The sequence below is a fragment of the Canis aureus genome, chromosome 4 (assembly GCF_053574225.1).
Source record: "Canis aureus isolate CA01 chromosome 4, VMU_Caureus_v.1.0, whole genome shotgun sequence".
Lineage (NCBI taxonomy): Eukaryota > Metazoa > Chordata > Mammalia > Carnivora > Canidae > Canis > Canis aureus.
Window position 1 is genome coordinate 71,086,582 of NC_135614.1, and position 17,564 is coordinate 71,104,145.

Genomic DNA, 17,564 nt, shown 5'->3' on the forward strand with positions numbered 1-17,564 from the left:
AGGAAATCAAGGAATGAAAGTAGGCTACTTAACAATGAGATAATAAGCAGAATAATTAAAGACTTAACTGCTCACAGTAATCATATACAAAATGATACCTCAGCCTCCCTTAGGCTATGCAAAATCAGTGCTTTAGAGCACAGTCCAAAAATGTATGGGCATAATAATGACCAGAATTATCAAGAAAAGGCTTAATACATCCTCTGTGTATGAATTTATTTGAATGGATTTTAACTGAAAATGGTTTAACTATTGATATTTATTTAGTTAAATCTTACTACTCAAAGATTGTGCTTTCCAAAATGGCTTTTTCATAAAAATCCATTTAAGGCAAAAATACAAGAACATCACAGGACATTGTATAAGTTACAAAACAAGTATGTGGCAGTCATAGTATTCTTGTTAAAGAGTCAGAACTGTCTCTAGCAGATGCTGTATCTGGAATGTATATTTATTTTTTCTTTTTTATTCTTTTAAAAAATAATTTTTAAAGATTTTATTAATTTATTTGACAAGGAAAGTGAGCACAAGCCAGGGGAGAGAAAGAAGCAGGCTGGGGCTTGGTCCCAGGACTCTGGGATCATGATCTGAGCTGAAGGCAGACAGTCAACCAACTGAGCCACCCAGGCACCCCATGGGGTATGTATTTAAACTAAACACAATTTTGCCAGATTTCACAGTCGCACTTCCAGCTAACTTTTTCCAGAAATACCATAAAACACACACACACACACACAAACACACAAACACACAAACTAAATAGGGGAAGGTCTAGGATGAATCTCTTAGGACCAGTTGAGTGATATGAGACTTAAAAAGTTCAGATGCTCCCATAATTCTCCTTGGTAGAGAAGGGGGACATTATCAAGAAATATGGACACCAGAACAGATTTAGAAGGTGTGATCTTTAAACTTTAGCAACTTTCAGGACTGTGTCTCTAACTCTATCCATTTCCTCATGGGAAATAGTTACTTCAGTGAATACCAGAAGGAATATCTACAATCTGTACCTTTGCCCAAGATGTCAAAGATAATGAATCATCTCCTACAGCAGAGAGAGCCAGAGAATTCTAAGCAATAATGGCTCTTTGGCCAGACCACCACCTGCTACTCCCAAGGGAAGCTTATGAACAATCATTTCCAGCATCGCCTCTCTGAAGTTTCTGGTATTTATTTTTCCCACAGGACTTTGGGGATTGGCAGCTGAATAGCTATATAAGTCTGTCTTGATCATGTCAATTAACAGCTTTTATCAGAGGATCTGTTCAACTTTATTTTGGCAGCATTGATGGTACACCATTCTTTTTAAGACATACCTCTAACGGAAGTTACATTAAGAACCACATTGAGGCAATATGCTTCGGTCACACCACACAAATTATACCCTGCCCATCTCTTTTTTAAGAAAATTTCAGAGATTAGAGAAGGAATTGCACATTCATGCACTATTTTGTACTTTTGGTAGCTATTACAGGACATTATAAAGTTAAATTCTGTGGCATTGACTTAATTTAGTTAATTTGTTTCTATTTTTCTACATATGAATATAATGCTCAATTTTCTCCATCAGAAATTCATTTTTGAGGAGGATATAAAAGAGTTTATGAAATGAATGCACAGAAGAAAAATCTTAAGTTAGCTTTTATAAAAATGCTGGAGATTCTAGTAAGCTACCATAACTTCTCAGGTTAATATGAATTTTGGAGAGTGCTTATAATAATTTTACTTGGTATTACTACCTCAATCATAGATGTAAAAGTCTTATATGAGAAACCCATAAATTACTAGTTCTCAAATTATTTTCATGCTCTTCCTATTTACTTATTTTCTATTTGATAATATGGTTTACAGGACTAAAGAAAATTTTTTTAGGTAATTCAAATTTATATTTGGTGACAATTAGAATGATATAATTGATATTTTAATAGGCAATTATTTTCCTTTTATATTTTCTCAAGAGAATATTCTATATTCCTAATTTTTAAAAGAGTTTTTATTTATTTATTTGTGAGAGACATAGAGAGAGAGAGGCAGAGACATAGGCAGAGGGAGATTCCAGGACCCCAGGATTGCAACCTGAACCAAAGACAGGCCTTCAACCACTGAGTCACCCAGGTGTCCTCACCTATATTTCTAATTTTTATATTAGCATATTTGAGAACCAAGTTTATTATTTAAAATAACACGGTTTCATTTATATAAAAAAAACTGGATAGATGAAAGTTAAGAAATAAAATATATGGAAAAATGTAGCAATATACTTATAATGTGGGAATATATTTTTATTTAGTTATTGTGGTCTATTGCGTTAATTAGTTTATTGCTTTATAGGGGCACATATATTTGGAGAGCATTTTTTAGGATTTTTAACAAGCCACTGAAACTCTTTGAAGGCTGAGAAATAAATGCCTTTTATTTCCCTTGAATCTAGTACGACATACAGTACTTGATAGATTATATGAATGCGGTAAAATGGCTATATGTACAATGGATATAACTGCCTAGGTATTTTAAAAATAAATAGATTCATTTATTCATTCACTGATCCATTCTTTTATCCATGAACATATATTTCTTGAATAGTTTATTCTATGCCAGATATTGTATTTTATGTTAGAAAATAAAAGTCAATAAGGACACATCCAATGTTTAAACAGCTCAGAATTATTAAAATAATAAAAAGAATGGTCTATTTTCTAAGCCATTCTAACAATCGAGCATAATTCTGATACAAAAACAAGTTAATAGCATAAACAAAAGGGAAATTATAAAGCTGCTATATAATTAAATAATGTATTGAATGAAAATTTATCATGGATACAGTGAATTCATCTCATAAAGTGCAAGTATAGCTCAACATTAGAAAATCAATTTCTCCAACTTACTATTTTATGATAGAAAAAATAATATAATACAGTCTGGGTAGATTAAAGATGTGGTTTTTTAAAATCTATGAATGAATTAGGAGAAAAGAAAGGAGCATGTGTTTAAAAATTGTGATGGAAAACATACACTAATACCATATTCTGAGGACATAAAGGAGAAGATAGACTTACTTGCTCAAGACTTACCTGCTTAAAATTTAAAAACAAAAACTAGTTTTTAGACAGAAAGATATCAGAAGTAGAATTAATTTTTTAAAGATTTTATTTATTCATGAGAGAGACAGAGAGAGAGAGAGAGATCGGGAGGCAGAGACACAGGCAGAGGGAGAAGCAGGCTTCATACAGGGAGCCCTATGTGGGACTCGATCCTGGGATGCTCAACCACTGAGCTACCCAGGCATCCCCATAAGTAGAATTAAAATATAAGTTATAGACTTCTGGTTCTGGATAAGATGGAGTCAATGCCCCTTTATCTTCCACTGAACTCAATTATAAAACTTGGGCAGAGTGCATGGCCAGCTATTTGAGAATTCTAAGAAGTAAATATATGAAGGCAGATTGGGGAAGAACCCCAGAATTCAAAGGACCACTAAGCCAGCTGTGCGTTTGCCATTGGTATACCCTGGTATGCCCCAGCCAAAACTCGCATATTGCAAAACCAAGATGAGCACTGTAAAGAAGATAGAGAGGTCACTCTAGTTCTAGTTCAAGAAACTGAAAAGGAAATTCCTAAAACTCAGAGACAGTTGGGGAGATTTCTTGAATTTTTTCCCCTTCCCCCCCCCCCCCGCTCCATTATCTTAGGGAGGAATAGTAGTGGCAAGAGCTTTTTTCGCCCTATTTTTTAAATTGCTATCAATTTTTCTTTGGAGAAAAACATTCTTTCCTTGAAAGAGAAAAAAAAAAAGGTTGCATAAAATCTAACTTGTTCTAGAAATACAAGCGAACTTTCTAGTACATAGCACTTTGAGTATCAAAGTATATGGTAAACATACAAATAAGAAGTTAGCCTACCTCTTATATACAGTATGCTATTTTAAATAATAAAATAAGCTCCATGAAGTACAACTGGCAAGTCAGAAACCAGCCAAAAGCTAGTGGGGCTGGGAAGCATCCTGTCCTTCAATCTAGCTGTGACTTCAAAAAGGTGTCACTGGACCTGCTGTGTTTACATTTTCCTTCTTTCTCTTCCTGCTGTGCATAACCCAGAACTGGGTGGGAATGGGCAGTTTCTGGTTAGAAGTCTGGAAAGAGCATTCTGTGGAACTGGAAAGTTCTTGACAGATAATAAAGAGGAGGTGCTCGGGAAGGCCACACTGTGAAGCTGTTTATAAAATTTTGGCCTCACCCCCAATCTGTACTGTACCAGAAAGATGTGGAATGCCATCTTTAAAGTGCTCAAAGAAATGAGCTACCCACTCAGAATCTGGTATGGGCAATGATGTCCTTTAGCACTTGAGGGGAATAAGAGACATTCTCAGATAAAAGGAAGCTAAGAGTAGTTGTTGGCAGCAGACTTGCTTTAAAAGAATTGCTAAAGGAAGTTCTTCAGATTGAAGGGAAACGATACCAGAAGAAAATTGGAACATCAGTAGTGAAGAAAGGGAACAAAGGGAAAATGTCTAAGTGTATATAATACTTTCTTTTTCTCCTCTTGAATTCTGTAAAAAGTGTTCAATGGTTGAAAGCATGAAATAGAACATTCTTGGATGGGAGTTTTTGTGTATGTAGAGGTAATTAAAAAGCCAGCTGAAGCATAAAGGATAGAAGTTAAAGAGAGAGGTTATAGTGGTAACATTTCCACATTCCAATTAGGTGGGAAAATATTGATTCTAAACAAACTGGGAAAAATCAGTATGTATTTTGTAAGTCCCAGAGTAAGCTCTACAAAATTATACAATTATATATAGTCAAAATGATTAGGCAAGTGGTATTTAGAACACTGAATAAGAAAATATCAAAGGAAAAGATAAAAACACCAAGGGTCAAATGATGTTAAATTTAGAAAAAAAAAATGTAGTTTTTCTTCAGAGTCCCTGTGGAAGTTTTCCATAATATATCCTTGATAGTTAAAAAAGAGATTATCCAATATTTGTTTAGGGATATGTTGTGTTGAACACACACACAGCAAAGAACAGTAAATGAGTTGAATTAAATAAATGTAGAATTTTAAATTTTTTCCTATTACTGCTATTTAACTTATGGAAGAGACGACTGCTGTCATTTTGCTATGATCCTGTCATGTTAAATAATAAATAATCATTACTAGTTCTCTTGAATGACCAATTGCTAAAACTTGAGCTGTACATATGTTTGGCTAAATTTAAGAAGTGGATATTATAATTTATTAAAATCATCTTTTTTTACATGAGAAATGCTACATTTCACTTCTAGTTTTATTTCATTAATGATTAATAATTAGACATTAAATAGGCACATTTCCACAAGATGCTTTGTATTCTGTGACTACACTAAAAGCAACATGTGTTGATTTTATAGAGCAACTAGAACTCTCACAGACTGCTGATGAGAATATAAATTGGTATTCTGAAGAATTCTCAGCAGCATCTACTCAAATGAACACATGCGAACTATATGCATTCGTTTTTTTAATGCTGAGTATCAAATTACCACAAATTTAGTGGCTTAAAACAAAACTGTTATTAGCTTACAATTCTGTGGGTCAGAAGCCCCACACAGTATGGCTGGGTTATCTGCCTGGGGTTTCATAAGGCTAAAATCAAGCTGTTGGAAAGACTGAATCCTCATCTGGAGACTCTAGAGAGAAATCCACATCCTAGGCCATTCAGGTTTCTGGCAAAATTTCAGTTGTTGAGGCTATAGGACTAAGGTCCTGTTTCCTTGCTGTCAGCTGGGGCCATCATCAGCTACTAGATGCCACTCTTTAGTCCTTGCGTGTGGACCCCTGTATTATCAAGCCAGACATGATGCAGCAAGTCTCCCTTGTGCTTCACATTTCTCTAACTTTGTCCTCTGCTCCCAGCTAGGGAAAAAATCTCTGCTTTTAAAGCAGTTGATGTGATTATATTAGGCCTGTGTGGAGATCTGTCTATGATAAAACCCATCTGGATACCTCCCTTTCATTAGGCATTGGATCCAGGGGACTATTTTTAGTGTTCTGTCTACCTCCTCCCATGACTGAGCAGTTCCTGTCCTAGATAATATCCAAGAGAAATGCACATAGAAGTATACCAAAATACACATGAATGTTAATAGAAGGAACACTCATATTAGCCGAAATTGGAAAAATTATGCAACAACAATAGGATAAATTGTGGTATATTTTTATAATTGATATATAGAAACAAGAATGAGCAAAATTCAACTACTTACAACAACATGAATGAATCTCATGGACATAATGAAGAGTAGGTAGGTAACTGTTCATGGAAACAAATGGAGGGGTACCTAACCCAGCCTAGAAAATCATAGAAAGCTTCCTGGGGAAAGTACAGCTTTCACTGCAAAGAATTAGAATATGTGATGGGGGAATAGGAGGTGAGGATTGAATTTTAAATTGGGATAATATGAACAGAAGCAAAAATCTGTAAAAGTTATAAACAGATGGGTATTATAAATGGATGGCAAAATTGTGGGGAAAAAAAGGTGTGTCTAGAGATTTGACAAAAGGTCAGAACATGGCAAAACTTCCAAGCCATATTTAGATTGGCCTTAATCCTTTGGGTCATGGGGACATGGGAGATCCTTGCAAAGGAAAGATATGGATATATTTATGTTTGGGATCACTGACACTGCAAAGTGGAAGAAAAAAGGAAAACATCAAGGAAACTAAACTAGTTAGGAGGCTACCCAAGTAGTACAGGTTAGAAATGGGGGGGAGCCCTAGTTAATTGGAATGAAGAGCAAAAGGAACAAAGTAAGAAGAATGGATGTTTTGTATCTGTCTCCTTTTCAAAAAGTCTTAATTCACACCAAAGTACCATTGACTAATAATATAGCTGCAGAATATTTCTATGTCTCCCAAGAGAAGGTGAAATTACCAATTAAGTAGGGATCTAGGCTATAAGTTGAAAAGATGACTTCTAGTTGTGCAATGTCAAGTATTTTCCTGAATAAGTTTTTCTTTGTTTGTTTCTTTGTTTCTAAGTCATCAGGACTTTTCCAGATGCACCACATCTCTAAATAAAGGAACGAGCCTGAGGTGACTCAGCTCAAAATCTATGTTTAATTATGACTTTCACCAAGTCAGCGACAGCAGAGAACTACAGAACTTCTTCAGGACTTTCCATACCACTATTGAGGGGTGGTGGACAAGTTCTGTAAAGGAAATTTCCCAAGCCATAGATATACTATATTGCCAGAAAAGCCTCACAAAGGCAATTCCTACAGACAATACTAGGCCAATAGAGGTCAATGACATCTGCATAAATGTGTGCTTTTTGACTTGTATACAAAAACGTTATAAATAGAAATGTCCTTTTCTTTTTAAGTTTCTCTTGTGATGCATTTGAAAAAGTCTTCCCCACGGTTTTACCCCTAATTAGCTTATAAAGAGAATGGACTTGACTTTTGAAATAAAGCATATATGTTAATATGATTAATTTCGCTCAAATTCTATATATATTTAATTGTAACTGTTCAATAGAGAAATAACTAATTTTCTGTTATTTTAATTCATATCAAATTAGTCTAGAATCAGTTGTTGGGTTATTTGAATTTCTGCTTCCCTTCCTATTAGACACAGACACACTCACACATTCACAGTCACATACACATATGTACACTTATATTTTGCCACAAATTATTTGGCATCAGACCCTTCCATCAGGAAAATATTCTAAACTTTATCTGTAAATAATTTTCCTACTCACAACAGGACTTCTACATTTTTTAAAGAGAGAAAAAAATAGCAATGTCTTTTAGTAGAAAATTACTCTTTTAAAAGTTTTAGTTTTTCTCACATTTTTTCATCATGGTTTTTTTTTTTTTTAAGATTTTATTTATTTATTCATGATAGTCATACACAGAGAAAGAGAGAGGCAGAGACACAGGCAGAGGGAGAAGCAGGCTCCATGCACTGGGAGCCAGACGTGGGATTCGATCCCGGGTCTCCAGGATCGCGCCCTCGGCCAAAGGCAGGCGCCAAACCGATGCGCCACCCAGGGATGCCTCATCATGGTTTAATTAAGTTATCTTAATAAATCTTTTGGTCTAGGTTTCATTCTTTTATATAAAAAGACAAAAAATAACTTAAAATTGATAACAATAGTCCAGAGGTGGTCTGGCCAAAGCAATAGACAATAGGTCTGTTGTTCCCTCTAATAAATTTTATATTCTGTTAACACATCTGGAAGTCACTATAAAGTTTTGGTAGCTCCTGCACCCACATGACCCATTGTGAGATTGCACTTAATTAAGGTAGTAAACATACTTAGTCCACATAAGCCATATTTATACAATCTGTTCTTGGACATTCCCCTGAATTTCTGGAGCCAAAATGTCTTTAACATGATAAATGGAGAGGAGTTTAGGTAGTAAAAGTGACTAAGAAATGAGTTGAAGGCTAGGGCTCTTCTAATTATCATTTTTTCCTTATTGCCAGGTACCAATTAGGTGCTTGATAAATGTCAAATTTAGTATATTATGGTAGCTTTTTAAGAATTGTTAAATTCTGAGTCTGTCATCCTAACTATTGAGATCCCACGAAGCTTCGTATCATCTTTATTCTTAAAAATGTCTTCTATTCTTCTAAGTCATTGGTGGGGATTTGTTGAACTTCAAAAGATTAAAAACTGAATATTGTGATACAACACTTGAAACCTCTCTTCAGGCTTGTAAAAGGATTTTTTTATGTTTAAATGTAATCATTTAGCAAGGTGCTAATACACAATTCTAGGAACACTCACTGCAACTTATTATCATATGGGGCCATGATAATATATTGAGAGTTCTTTTCAAATGCCTTGCTAAAGTCTACATTCTCTATGTGAATTAAACTTTCCTGAAATATTAACCTAATGCTATTAATAAAGATGCGTTTGCTCTTAAGTTGAAAGATCCCTGGTTCTTAGTAGTCATTAGGAGTCAGAATAATGTCCTTTCTCTTTGCTGATTACAAAACATCTTTCTATTAATTATGTAGCAGATATTTTGAAATGTTAGCATTTTTATACCTGGAAATTCCTTTTTATCCTAGGACATGTTCTCCATTAAAAACCAGACCTTGAAGCTTAGAAAGCCATTGCCTTAGAATTGGATTATACAGGAATTAAAAGAAAAAAAAGGCAAGGAAGTTAATTTTTTATTTTCTTTTTTCTTTTTTTCTTTTTATTTTATTATTATTATTTTTTAAATTTGGGATGCCTGGGTGACTCAGCGGTTGAGTGTCTGCCTTCGGCTCAGGGTGTGATCCTGGGGTCCGGGATCGAGTCCCACATCAGGCTCCTTGTGGGGAGCCTACTTCTCCCTCTGCCTATGTCTCTACCTCTCTCTCTGTTTCTCATAAATAAATAAATAAATAAAATCTTTTAAAAAAAGATTTTTATTTGAGAGAGAGAACACAAGCTAGAGAGAGAGAGAAACAGGCTCCCCACTGAGCAGGGAGCCCCACACTGGGCTCATCCTGGGATCATTACTGGAGCTGAAGGCAGACACTTAGCCAACTGAACCACCCAGGTGCCCCTTTGTTTTGATTTTTAAAATCTGTGGCTGAAGTACATTAATTAACACAACTCCTAGAATGGTTTGGGGGTTGAAGGATAGCAAGGACCGTTCTAAAATGGGCATAACTAGACATAGACCTTGAAAGTGGACACAAGCATAAAATAGTACATGGGACACAGATGCCATATTATCTTTGGATAAAGCTGATAAAGTGGAGGTGGTAGATTCTTTTGTTTGTTTTTTAAAGTTTTTTATTTATATTTTCATAAGAGACACAGAGAGAGGCAGAGACATAGGCAGAGGGAGAAGCAGGCTCCCAGTAGAGAGCCTGATGTAGGACTCGATCCCAGGACCCCAGGATCATGACCTGAGCCAAAGGCGAGTGCTCAACCACTGAGTCACCCAGGTGCAGGTGCCTGGATTCTTTCCTTTGGGACCTAAAACATATAGAGAAACATGATAGAATGCAGACATTTCAGAGGTTACCAAGTTGGGTAGATCTTTATGATATAGAACCAGATGAATCCTTTTCATTGATGCCCTATTTCTGTAAAAACAGGTACCCTGAACTCAGATGTAACCTTAGTGAAAAATGGAAATGAAGAAAACGCTTTATCAAAAGGAATATTCTGGAATTAACAAGGATAAAGATCGAAATAAAATTGCCACTTGTTAAAATTCATACATTTTTGTACTACTTTATTTTTATTTTTATTATTTTTTTTAATGAAGTAGAGTTGATACACAGCGTTACATTCATTTCAGGTGATCACATAGTGATCTGACAAATTTGTATGTTATGCTGTCCTCACCACAAGTGTAGCTACCATCTGTCACCATACAATGCTATTACAATATTATCGAATATATTCCCTATGCTGTACCTTTTATTTCCATGACTTATTCATTCTGTAACTGGAGCCTGTATCTCCTATTCTCTTTTCCCATATCTCCTATTCCCCTTCACCCATTTTGTTCATCCTTTCCCCATCCCTTGGCAACCATAAGTTTGCTCTCTGTATTTATGAGTCTGTTTCTGCTTTCTGTTTTGTTTTTTTAGATTCCACATATAAGAGAAATCATATGGTATTTGTCTTTCTCTAACTTATTTCTCGTAGCATAATACCCTATAGGTCCATCCATGTTGCTATCACAAATGACAAGATCTCATTCTTTTTTATGGCTAAAGATATTTATAGGTATTTTTGCACATCCAATTTTATTAATCTGTGACCTGTGAAATTTGAAATTTGCACCAGTCATTCTAGAATCAAGCCTGAAACCATTGGCAAATATTTCCCATCACTTTTTGACATCAAAACTGTGTTTACCCATCTCCAGTTTTCTAATACTGTTTCCATTCTCTAAAATTCTTAAAATTTACCAAAAATAACTCTAGAGTGATAGTTAAGATTTCCTAGGAAATTCAAACTTAATTGGAGAAGGCAAGATTCTTTCCTACATGCTTTAAACAAATTTGTTAGGAGAAGAGTTGAAAGGGTTTCACAGTGAACACCCAATATTCATTATCTAGATTCTACAATTAATATTTTAAAAAATATTTTATTTATTTGATTGACGGAATGAGCAAGAGAGAGAGAAGGAACATGAAGGAGGTAGGGACAGAGGGACGGGAGGGAAGCAACCTCCCCACTCAGCAGGAAGCCTGAGGGCTTGATCCAGGGATCATGACTTCAGCCTAAGACAGACACTTAATTGACTGAGCCACCCAGGTGCCCTTCAATTAATATTTTATATTTGCTATCCTTTCCCCCTACCTCTCCATCAATCGGTATTATTTTTGGTGTCTTAAAAAATAAGTTATATATATTAGTATATTCTACTTTAAATACTTTAGCACCATACCATTAACTTGAGTTAAAAAAAAAAAAAAAAAAAAACTTTTTTCATGGTTACTTTTTTCTGTTGGTGCAAATTCTATATACAATGAAATGTGACTTTTAAGTATAACATTGATAAGTTTGATAGATATTTATAGCCCCTAAAAAGGCAGAATATTATATTCTCTTGAAAATCTTTCCATTGCCCTTTCCAGCAAATTTGTACCTACTCCACTCACAGGCAAACCCTGTCTTAATTTTTTTTTCACCATAAAATATTTTCTCTATTTTTGATGGAGTCATGCGGTACGTCCTTTGGGTTAAGCTTTTTTCAGATGGCTACAGATTTATGCATTTGTTGTGCATTAATAGTCTGTTCCTTTTTATTGATGTATTCCGTTGGATGAACATACCATTCATGTGTCTATTTTTCTGATAGACATGTGGGTTGTTTCAGTTTTTTTTTTTTTTTTAAGATTTTATTTATTCATGAGAGACAGAGAGAGAGAAAGAGGGAGAGGCAGAGACACGGGGAGAAGCAGGGCTCCATGCAGTAAGCCTGACGCGGGATTTGATCCGTGGTCTCCAGGATCACGCCCTGGGCTGAAGGCGGCACTAAACCACTGAGCCACCTGGGCTGCCCGGGGCTGTTTCAGTTTTTGACTGTTATTAGTAAAGCAGCTGCTATAAATATCCTTGCTCACATCTTTTGGTGGACATTTGTTTTAATTTCTTTTGAGCAACTTTCTAGAATTAGAATTACTGGTTCATAGGCACAATGTAAGTTTATTTTTACAATAAACTGCCAAACCTTTTCTAAAGTAGTATCTTATTGTGATTTTTACAAGCTTTAAAACTATACTGTGCTTTGTGTATATGTGAATACCATTCCTTTCACTAGAGATGTTGAAGAAAAATAAAATAAATAAATATAAAATAAAACCTTCAGCTTAATAACAAAGACATTTGTTCCTCTTTGTCTAGATAACATTTAAAGACAATTCCCCTTAATTATTGTTCTTCATATTGTATCTAAATTTTGTTTCAGTTTTGAACTCTGCCTGGGGGCATTGTATTTCATTAATTTTAAAAAGCATTTATGAGTATCCAACAAGGCCTAGAAAAATTCTAAGCATGATGGTTAAACAAATAAGTCATAATATCTGCCCTCAGTCTTAACAAGAGGCAGATGTGTAAACAGCCATATTTAAGGATTATAGATAGTATTTTGGTTGCATATATGTGATATGGGAGGGCACGAGGAAGGAACTGTAAATTTTACCTGGTGAAATGAGAGAAAAGCCATGAAAATCTTTGAAGGGGAGATACTTGTACTCAATTATTTGTACAGGACTTTCAGAAGATACTATGTGGTTCAAATCCTTCATTACTTGAAGGATTGTTGTTTTTATAGTTTTGTGAACCTACTGGCTTTCTTCCTCTGCAGTGAATATGGAAACTGAACTGGACCAAAGATGCTCATTCTGGCCCCAACTCCATCTCTTGGCCTGTGATTTTCCAAGTCCTCGTTTCCTAATTTGTTTTTTTTTGTTTGTTTGTTTTTAAAGATTTTATTTATTTATTTATGAGAGACACAGAGAGGCAGAGGGAGAAGCAGGCTTCCTGAGGGGAACCTGATGCAGGACTCTATCCCAGGACCCAGGATCACGACCAGAGCCAAAGGCAGATTCTCAACCACTGAACCACCCACCCCTGGCTTCCTAATTTGTTTCACTGACAACCTCAGAAAAAGTATGGCAGCATTCTTTCTTAAAACCTAAGCAAATGTGAGGCTTGTGAAGGAATTACTATCAGTTATAATACCCTTTTTTCTTTGCACTTTTCTCAGATACTCTTTAAAACACTTCCATGTGCAGTGTCTTGATCCATACAAGTATATATCTACGTGAAATATTGCACAATTGCCTCTTAACATGTTTGTTTCTTTGATCCAGAACTCACTTTCATCACCTTATTCCCATTAATGATCTCATCTCTTCAGGTTTACATCATATCCATGGAGTTACCAAAGTGTGTTCTAATCCAAATGCCCCTTGTTATTCCTACTCTATTTATTAATATATGGTGATATGTAATAAATAGATAAATAAAAATTAAAATAATAAAAAAACACAATTGTTTTAGCTTCCTGTTGTTGCTATAATAAATTACCACAAATTGAGTGGCTTAAAACAATACAAATTTGTAATCCTTCAGTTTCAGAGATTAAAAGTCTGAAATGGGTCTTACTGGGTTAAAATCAAGGTTTCTGCAGGGCTATTCTCCTTTTTTAGAGTCTTTAGAGGATAATTCTTTGCCTTTTCTCTTCCAACTTTTATAGGTCATCTGTAATTCATGGGTCATGTCCTCTTCCTCTGTCTTTAAAGGTAGAAGGGTAGAATCTTCTGACTCTGCTCTTTTGCCTCCCTTATCCACATTCAAAGGACTCTTTGATTACACTGGGCCCACTGGATAATTCAGGATAGTGTTTTTATCTTAAGGTCAGCTGATTAGCAATCTTAATTCCATCTGCAACTTTAATTCTTTTTTGCCATATAACATAACTTAAACACAGGTTATGGAAATTAGAATATGGACATCTTTAGGAGTCAATTATTCTGACTACCATACTGGTATTAAATTTTTATTTATTTGTATGTTTTATTTATTTGTATGTATATTTGTATGTTTTTACCTAACAATGTTCTCATTAGAAACCCTAGACACCTCCTTCACTGTTGGCCCTTTGTTCCTCTCACAACATGTTCTTCATGGTCATTTGCTCCCAACATTGTTTGGAATCTTCTCTCTACCTTGCATTTACTTTAAAGCTTCCTTTGGGCTACTGACTTGCTCCCAGAGCTTGAAAGATCTCAGTTCTATGAAGCCTGGGGCTTCAGTCTTGCAATTGGCTGTCCACTAATCTCTCTTGTGATCCATATTCCTTTCTTGTTAAAGTGCTAATGTTGAGTGAAAAATAAAAATAACACTTTTATCATTCCTTGCCATTTTCCCATTTCTTTTTTTTTTCAGTTTATTTTTTTAGTTTTTATTTTTTTCTAAATTTATTTTTTATTGGTGTTCAAATTGCCAACATATAGAACAACACCCAGTGCTCATCCCATCAAGTGCCCCCCTCAGTGCCCGTCACCCAGTCACCCCCACCCCCCCGCCCACCTCCCCTTCCACCATCCCTAGTTTGTTTCCCAGAGTTAGGAGTCTTTCATGTTCTGTCTCCCTTTCTGATATTTCCCACTTATTTTTTCTCCTTTCCCCTTTATTCCCTTTCACTATTTTTTATATTCCCCAAATGAATCATTTTCCCATTTCTTTTCCAAGAGTTCAGAAGCTCTTAATAATTTCATAATCTTAATGATTTATTTTTGGTAGGTGTCAATCATGAGTCTACAAGTAATCAGTAATGGGTAGCACACAGAAGTTTTAGTTAACTGACAATCTATGTATCATTATGTTCTGTTTTTTCATTCCCAGTAGATTCTATGTGTATGTTTGTATGGGGAGAGGGGAGCAATACTAGCTTTTGTAATAAATACCCCTCAAAATTTTATTGTCTCAACATTAGAATTTTAAATCTCATTATCAGTTAATTCAATGTAATTGGCAAATAACTTCTCCATTTGGTAATTCAGATTCCTTCCCCCTGGAGGTCTCTCCATCTATAAGGCCTTGAAAGCCATCTATAGAAAGCAACAGAAGAGGAAACTAGGGATATAATGAGTGGAAGTTTTTGATGAACCTGGCCTAGAAGTGACACATATAATTTCTACTCATATTCTGTTGGTATGAACTAGTCCTGTGACCATAGATAAAGGACTGAGAAATAGAGTTTATGGATGGACAGCTGCTTGCCAGTGATGACTACACTATGGAAATGAGAGCAGAAACAAGGGTAGACCTCAAACCATGTTAGAGCCATAGCTTATTTCTTGATTGGCTCTGTTGTCTCAACCTTCCCTTTCATTCATATCCAGTACCCACCATCAGGATCTTCCTTAGTTTTTCATGATTTTCACCCCCCAAATTCTGCACACTCCTCATATGAGTGGAGAGAGGCTTATGCCCATGGGGTGGTTTCAGACATGTGAATTGCATGTATCCCTTCTATATGACATATCTTATATCACACAAAGTAGCTTTCATTCTCATCTCTCTCCCCAGTATTGCCCCATGGAATGTTAGATTTTAGTAAAAAATGAAAATAACAGCTTTCTCTAAATTCAGAAGGCTGGACTACTCCATTTTGAGAAGACTATCATTCTTATCTTATAGCTCCAACAAAGTTGCCTTTGCTTCTCTACTTTCTCCTACCATTTCTCACATCCAAGTAGGTTTCAATCTTCACCAGATTCTTCAAACCCTCATGCCTCTTAATTTTTTGTATTGCTTTATATTGTATATCTAATATCATGTCATACACTCTGACAAATAAGTTTATAGTAAAAGTATTTCCTTAAGACCTTACCTTTTATTCCTGTAGAAAACAGCAGCCAATTTGAACAAACACACAAAGATTCAATGATTGCCTCTGGTAGGAGATTTTGGAATAATTCCCCGGGCTTCTATGTGGTTAAGCCTGATTTCTCAACTATTTCTTGCAGGATAACTCTTTTGGTCAATGACATGCTACATATAATTGCCAAAAATGCATGTGGGTGGTCAATCCCAGAGTTGGCCATTCTCTCGATTAAAATAAGTGAATTGAGAAAACAACAGTTACAAAATAGTTTAGGTTTCCATTTTCTAGGATAAAAAACAGAAAGTATGATTGGTTATTATATTGTATTATATTGTTTCCTTGACTGAAGATAAGTAAACTCTTTCTTTAATAGTGATTATAAATTTTATTGTTCTAGGTTTTTCTATATAACTGATCAAAACTATGACTCATCACTACAAAATCTCAACCTCATTCCAATCGAATATTTATAGGTATAGTTGCATAAGATTCTTTGTACTAATTCCAGGATTTCGAGATTTTTGAAAGCACATGAAATTATACTTATCTCAAGGAAATAGTGCAAGGGATCAAGATCATGGCCTCTGGAGTAAGACAGCACATAGCACTCAGGCTTTTGATCTTGAGAAAATTTCTTAACCATCTTAACCATTAGATTGTTTCTTAACCATCAATATTATCTTCCTTTAAAATAGGTAAAAATACTAGACCCAGGATGCGTGGGTGGCTCGGTGGTTAAGCATCTGCCTTTGGCTAAGGGTGTGATCCTGGAGTTCTGGGATGGAGTCCCACGTTGGGCTCCCCACATGGAGCCTGCTTCTCCCTCTACCTGTGTCTCTGCCTCTCTCTCTCTCTCTGTCTCTCATTAATAAATAAAAAAATAAAATCTTTAAATAAATAAATAAATAAATAAATAAATAAATAAATAAATAAAATCTTAAAAAAAAATAGTAGACCCTATCTTATGGGGTTATTACAAGGTTCAAATTAGTTAATGTTAATAAAATAATGCCTGCTATATGGCAAACACTGTATAATTACTTAATAATTAAACTTGTAGTAAATTATCAGATATTTTTCTTCTTGAATTCAAGGGCTCAAAATAGAACAAGTCATCACTATGTTCTTCTTCACTCAAATTTCTGATTACTGGACTATTTTCTTTTAGGATTTTATTTGAGAAGGAGAGAGAGAGAGAGCAAGAGAAAGAGGAGGGGTAGAGAGAGACAAGAGAGAATATCACTCAAGCAGACTCCACGCTGAGAATGGAGTCTGATGTGGGGCTTCATCCCACAACCTTGAGATCATGACCTGAGCCGAAATCAAGAGTTGGACGCTTAACTGACTGATCCACCGAGGCACACTTGATTACTGAACTCTTAAGGAAGCCATTAAAAAAATCTATTAAAGTTATTATACTGGCTAATATGGACTTTCCTATTTTTTAAAGTGCCATATTCTTACACTTGAATGATTTCCATGATTTAAAGAATCATTGTGTGAATGTGATAATAAAAAATCATTTAATTGTATAATATTGGAATATAACTTTATTATTAGAACAAATGAACTAAAAAATCTAAAAGAAATTTTACTTTAATAATTTATTATGCTTTCCCAAGAGATGGGTTAATTAGGGGAGAACTTGGTGGCCCTGGGTGTGAAAGATAGAAATGAGAATATTGTAAAAGAATTAGAATTAGGGGCACCTGGGTG

General features: G+C 35.1%; 1 long non-coding RNA gene across 1 annotated transcript in view; it reads right to left on the reverse strand.

The window, feature by feature from the left end:
- The window catches only part of LOC144311938 (uncharacterized), a 117,566-nt gene extending 101,490 nt beyond the window's left edge, over positions 1–16,076 (reverse strand). The window contains exon 1 of the long non-coding RNA XR_013377411.1: positions 15,855–16,076. This is a non-coding gene — a long non-coding RNA (uncharacterized LOC144311938). The remainder of the gene's footprint in view (positions 1–15,854) is intronic.
- Between the last annotated feature and the right edge of the window lie 1,488 nt (positions 16,077–17,564).